This window comes from Rhinolophus ferrumequinum, chromosome 10 (genome assembly GCF_004115265.2).
Source record: "Rhinolophus ferrumequinum isolate MPI-CBG mRhiFer1 chromosome 10, mRhiFer1_v1.p, whole genome shotgun sequence".
Classification (NCBI taxonomy): Eukaryota; Metazoa; Chordata; class Mammalia; order Chiroptera; family Rhinolophidae; genus Rhinolophus; species Rhinolophus ferrumequinum.
In genome coordinates, this window is record NC_046293.1 from 19,932,408 (window position 1) to 19,938,819 (window position 6,412).

Consider the following 6,412-nt stretch of genomic DNA (forward strand, 5'->3'; position numbering starts at 1 on the left):
TACAACATCATTTGCATTATACAAATCAGTTCTATGAAATGTGGGGGGTGGACTACACAAGGGTGTGAATTCCAGGAGGCAAGACTCAACTGGGGGCCATCTTGGAGCTGTCTTACTTAGGCTGCCACGTTTCCCAAAACACATCCTTTAAAACTGAGATGTTAAAGTGGTTATATCAGGGGTGTCCAAACGGCGGCCCGCAATCCATTTTTAATTGGCTCACAGCAAATTCCAAAAATATATTTAGTTTACTTAAATAAACCAGGTGAGGCAATACGTACTTCACCTCGAGGGAGTATTTTACCGCATATGGCCCTTGGTAAAAAATGTTGAAAAAAGTTTGGACACCCCTGGGTTATATGATGAAGGGGATTTGCAGTGAAGCCAGTTTGAGAAAGGATATGTTAAACCAAGTTAAACAGGTTTCTTTCCTGCAGTGTTTCCATACAGCTTTTAGTATGTTGATACATGCTTTGAATTCCTGAAAAGGGAATGGAGTGAAAAACAGCACTTTCTCCAACTTTCATTCTCCAACTTTTCCTCCATATCCCTTCTCCCTACCCCGACCTCTGTCTACTTCTTTCCCTGTAAAAGCATATCAGAATGCTGCCTGTCTCCTGTTAAGAATGTACGTTTCTGGAAAAGCAATACACTTTCATTTGGCGTTGCTCATCCTTGACCCTCCAAAGCCTTTTCATTTGGACAAGGCACATTATGAAAACCTGCGATTAAAAAGTAAAGGAACACATTTTCTGGTGAGGACAGTGGTCAGTCTCTGAAGAAATTCTGCAGAGAAGTTTTACGAGGCTTCTTTACAAGAAGTTGCGTGGTGGCAACCGTGTTGGGTGATATTAAGTCATACAGTGACAACTACTGTTTGAAGGCCAGAGATAATTCATACCTGAAAGTTTGGGTCTCTTCTTTAAGATATATTTGTTGGCAGAAACACAAAGTGTGGCTAACATCTTGTGCTTTGGGTTTTTGCCAATAAATACTGAACCTTTCAGTTTTGAGAACTTCCTCATCTAAATAGGTTTTTTTTTTCTTGTTGTTCTTTCTTCCATTTAGATTATTTGTCATAGCAATGGCCCAATGTATTTAGTGTTTTGTCACATTTGTGTAAGCTAGTTACACCATCTTGAATTATTTAACTCAGTATAAACACTGAGGTGGTATGTATGTGAAAGCTCATACACCATATGTGTTTATGGAAATGTGCATATTGAGATGTCGCCAAGCACAGCATCTGCTCTGGTGCATCTTTTATATTTTACATCAAGCCCAGGCAATAAGTGATCTACACCATCTGATAATTTTTATTTAAGAGAGTTTCCCCTCTTACGTGTGTGATAAAGGGTAATTTAAAAATATTTTGGAGCAAATAAGCATCTAAATTAAAAGGAAGAACAATCAATAAGAATGTTTTCCTTGAGATCTTTAATTTCCATTATCCGGTGCATACTTTTTAGAAAGAGCTGAAGTCTGTGCACTTAGAAGAGCAAGGCCTTCTGGATATTATCTCAAATGGAAAAACTTGTTTATTCAACTTGTGATTCACGTGGAAGTATAGGTCACATAATCATGGAAGAAGCTAGTGTTCATCTGCCTTCTCGAAATAGCACTTGAAACAATCTATTATTAATAACATTTTCTAAGTTCTCAAAACCCGGAAATCGGCTCTTTCTAGGGGACCAACTTCTTGATTTACCAAAACATACATTGGTTCAAATGCAGTAAAGGAAGTGCAACTACCTTGGCTATAAAATCTGCTGCTTCTAAAGGAGAGATGCCCAAGGGCTTCCACACGTGTACACCAAGGTCTGCCTAGCAGAATGCAAGACGATTTTATGTGGTTCATGGATAAACTCTCAAAAAAATTGTAATCATTATTTACTTGTAGTGGGTTGATAGTGTCTCTCTCAAAATTCATCCACCAGAACCAAAATTTATGACCTTAATTGGAAATAGGGTCCTTGCCGATGTGATTAGTTAATCTCAAATGTGATTACTTCATCTCAAGATGAACTAATCTTAGATTTAGGCTGGCCTTGAAACCAATGAGTAGTATCTTTATAAGAGAAAGGAGAGGCAGCTTTAGACACAGAAACATACAGAGAGAAAGCAGTCACGTGAATGTGAGGTCGAGATTGGAATGGTGTGTGTACAAGCCAAGGAACATCAAGAAGCTAGGCGATGAGCAAGGAGCATTTTCTCCACCAGAAGGAACCAAACCTACTGACACCTTTATTTTGAACTTCTGGCCTAATGAACTGTGAGAGAATCAATTTCTGTTGTTTCAACCCACTGAGTTTACAGTATTTTGTTATGGCAGCCCTAGGAAATGAATACACTTAAAAATGTAATACACGAACTATATATGCTGTGTAAAACCTGTGATTTCACAGTTATTACTATTTAGACTGATAATCCCCTCATTTATTTAGGTAGCAAAAAGTGCATTGATTTAAAAAAAAATTAAGCAAACAATCCCATGGGGGTAGAAAGATATTGCAAAACTGCTGTGGGTGGCACAAGGATGGGAACAATTTGGGAAGCATTGCTGTATGCAACAGGCTCTTTCCACCTGGGGCAGCGTTGTGGGAGATCTGGGTCAGCTGTTATCTCTACCTCTAATCAACTCTCTGACTTTGGGTAAAATTTAAAAAATGGACTTAAGAAGCACCAGCTTCCTCAGCAGCAAAATGGGGACAGCAACAAATATCTCACAGAACTTCTGTGGGGATGATGAGTTCCTTTTTCCAGTGCTGAAATACTGAAAGCTTAGTTATCCAAAACAATTTCAGATTGGTGTGTGTGGGGGTGGGGAGCTCGTGGAAGCTGGGTGATGTGCAAAAGAACATTTTGTAATCAGTGCCCTCAAATGTGAGTTGTGGGTGATAAATATATAGGGCTGAGCGATATGGGAAGTGAATTGTGGTAAAGCAGTAGGAACTGAAGCAAATAGCCCTTGATGAGTCATAACGGAAGTCAACTTTCTATTCCCTCTGAGTCTTATTATGCATTGTACGGGTTATGAGGCCTTTATTTCTCCCTCTTTTCAATCCTACCATTTTGGAGTTCATAAAAGTGAGTAAAAGAACTCCAAACATAATCCGACTTATGTTAAATATAGGAAAGTATGTGTTTAAGACAGCTCAGAGAAACTTTGTAATTTGATGTGGATTCCTGGACATGCTCTAGGATGGTTTCCTAAGCAGACTTGACTGGTACCAGCAGGGAACTGGAGTGGGAGTAATACAGCTAACATCTGTTGTAGACTAGCCAATGGGTAGGCACTGTGCTAAATGCTATCTCACTTAATCAGAAACCTCTGAGGTAGGTATTGCTATTAAAGTTCTTATTTTGCAGGTGGGGAAACTGAGGCTTGGAGAAGTTAAGTCACTTGTCCCAGCTCAAGTAAGTAGAGACTAAGTAACTTGTTCCAGATCATCAGACAAGGTAGTCTGCCCCTAGAGCTTGCACTCATAATCTCATTATGCTGTGTAGAGGCTTAAAAAATGTAGAAACACAGGAAGGGGAAGAATGCCCCTAAGTGGTACAAGAGAAAGAACTTGGTCTTTGAAGTCAGGAATGTCTATTATAATCTTGGGTCTGACTGACACTTAGCAACTATTTGACCTCAGGCAAACTACTTAAACTTTATAAACCTCAGATTTCCCGTCTGTAAAATGGATGTAGATTACGGGATTCCTGTGAGGATTAAATAAGACATATTTAGTACAACGTGAGATGCATGGGAAATAACCTGCATTGTACCAAGTATTTCTCCTGAGTATTTCTCATCTTACTTAATCCTTACAAGAAACCTTTAAGGTAGGTGTTCTTATTGTCACTGCTCCTTTACAGGTGAGAAAATTAAAATTTAAAGACATTAAGTTTTCCCAACACCACACAGTGAGCACATGGCAGAGCAACAATTCCAACTTGGTAAGTCTGATTCCATAGCACCAGCTCTCACCTACTTTTACTGTCTTCTTCCCCATGTGAAAAAGACTTGGGAGTGGGTTAATTACAAGCTTGAGCAGATTCTACAAGTATAGCAGCTGGTGAAAAAGCCAGTTTGTATTTAGTGTACAGTCTTACAAAAATAGTCATATGTGCATATGACACACTCTGTGCTGTTCCAATGGCATCTGGAGTAGTGTGTTCAAATTTTGGTGATTCTTTTTAACAACTACTAACAAACTGGAAATGACTATGATAATGAGAGGGGTTGGAAGTGATCTCAAGAGAGGAATGGTTTTAAATGTTTCGGTTGGATGAAGAGGTCAGAGAGACAGATATTTTTGGGAAAGGCTGACTGGTCCAGGAGGTTGACAGTACCTTGGTATAATCCACTGTGGGTTTTAACTCTGTTGCCAGACTTGCAGGTCCAAGGATTTCACTGTATCAATTAATCAACATTCAGGGTTAATCATATACTTAGCAATTGACTCACACTAACCAAACTTCTAAGACACTGATTTATATACCAGAATGTCAATTAATTGCTTAACATTAGGAACATAAGCACCAAACAGATTTTATACATGTATTCTCGATAGAGCATTTTTTAAAGGGGGTCTAAATTCTTCTATCAAATGTATGTAATACTTGCGTGGTAAGCTAACTTATTAGCTTGCTAGTAGGGTAAAATTGTAGGCCCTTTACAGTTTCTGACTTAGTATGATAGTTAAAAATTGATATCTCATTGATTTATTAACTTGATTTTATTAACTTGATTTATATCTCATTATTTTATAACTGAATTTATTCTTATGAGCAGTATTTCATATGTGGCTTTGAACATTTGTGTCTTGTCTGCAAATGACCTGTTTATATTCTTTACGTATTTTTCAACTGTGTTACTTTTAATTGAATAGTACATTCTATTGGTTTTTTCCTCCCTATAGTTTAAAGGTTTTTAAAGATTATGTGTAACTTAGGCAAAATTATTTAAAGTCAATAAATTTTTATTTAGGAATTTTGCATGTTGTGATTCCTCCCACTGCCCAAAAAGTCTCCTTAGTTCCTCAAAATCTTGAGCTGAGGTTATTTTCAAGATAGCCCTTTTCATAAGAACCTATGCTTAATCCACAGTTTTCCTGTCAGTTACCCCTTAATTCTTTTAGTTTGGCTTCTTTTATCTCCACTTGAATATGGACATACTGATGACATGCTTCAAACATTTCCCCACCTAGAATTTTTGGAATCTAATTTCTCAAGGCATTTACTTTAGGGTCACTTGAAGGGTCAGAGTAGGTGCATCTGCCTGGTTCTCAAGGGCATATACCCTCTAAAGCTGAATGAGTTCCAATCATACTCACTCCTAAGTTATCACCCAAGAATAGTGCAGACGGTGGGATATGCCAATACCTAAGGTAAAACAATTTAACCATTAGGTCTTTCATACTTTTAGCAACTCTGTCTTGTAGTTCTTTCCCACAGATCTAAAATAGTTATGTGAGTAAAGCAAAACCACATCGTTACTCAATGAGGAATATCTAACAATGTGGGTCCACAGGAAAAGCCCCCTGGGGATGGGCCTCAATTACTTGGGTTGTTTCTCATCAACCGATAGGTTCTTTATATAAATATATGCATATAAAATATTCAGCTATATTTAGATAATTCAAATAAAATGGGATATATGTATATGTAGTAAAATAATACGAGGTATAAAAGTTTGTTATATCAGTTTGTAAGTATTTTTTGTCATAATGTACTGCATTTTTACTTTGTTTACGTGTCCTCTGCCATACACATAATGTATCTGGAGTTTAGGTTTTATCAAGATAGTTTTCTTCCCCCGAAGATTATAAATGTTTTCATATTTCTTTTATCCTTTAAAAAATTTGTATTCTAAATACAAGGAATTTATTTTTAAGTACGGTGTGAGGAAGGCATTTAATTTTACTTTTTCCAAATGGATAGCTTTTTGTCCCAACACTATTTATTAGTCTGTCATTTCCTCACTGATTTTAAGTACCCGCATTTATCATATGCTAAGATATATACTGGGTGTGCCATAAAAATGTACACACACGACTTGTATTCATCTTTTCTTATTGGTATATATTGAGTATTACATTTTAATAGTTTTTTCCTATCTAAAATGTGTGTACATTTTTTGGCACCCTCTGTATATATATTTTTTTCTTCTGGGCTTTAATTCTGCTTTATTGATCTCTTTGTCTATTTTTTACAATACCACATTGTTTCAATACTGTAACTTTCTAGTACATTTTGATATCTCATGAAGTAAGCTCTTTTTTTCTTTTCTAAAAAAAACTTTACTTTTTTTGGCACATCTTATAGATGAACTTTAGAATTAATTTGCCAATCCTATAAAATAGCCTGTTATTAAGTTGGTGCAAAAGTAATTAACGGTTTTTGCAATTATTTTTAACCT

At 36.7% G+C, this 6,412-nt stretch overlaps 1 non-coding gene across 1 annotated transcript; it reads right to left on the minus strand.

Moving 5' to 3' along the window:
- Positions 1 to 5,422: 5,422 nt before the first annotated feature.
- On the minus strand, positions 5,423 to 5,552 carry LOC117029490 (small nucleolar RNA SNORA18). The gene has a single exon (XR_004424229.1). It is a non-coding gene; the product is annotated as a small nucleolar RNA SNORA18 (small nucleolar RNA).
- Positions 5,553 to 6,412: the final 860 nt, after the last annotated feature.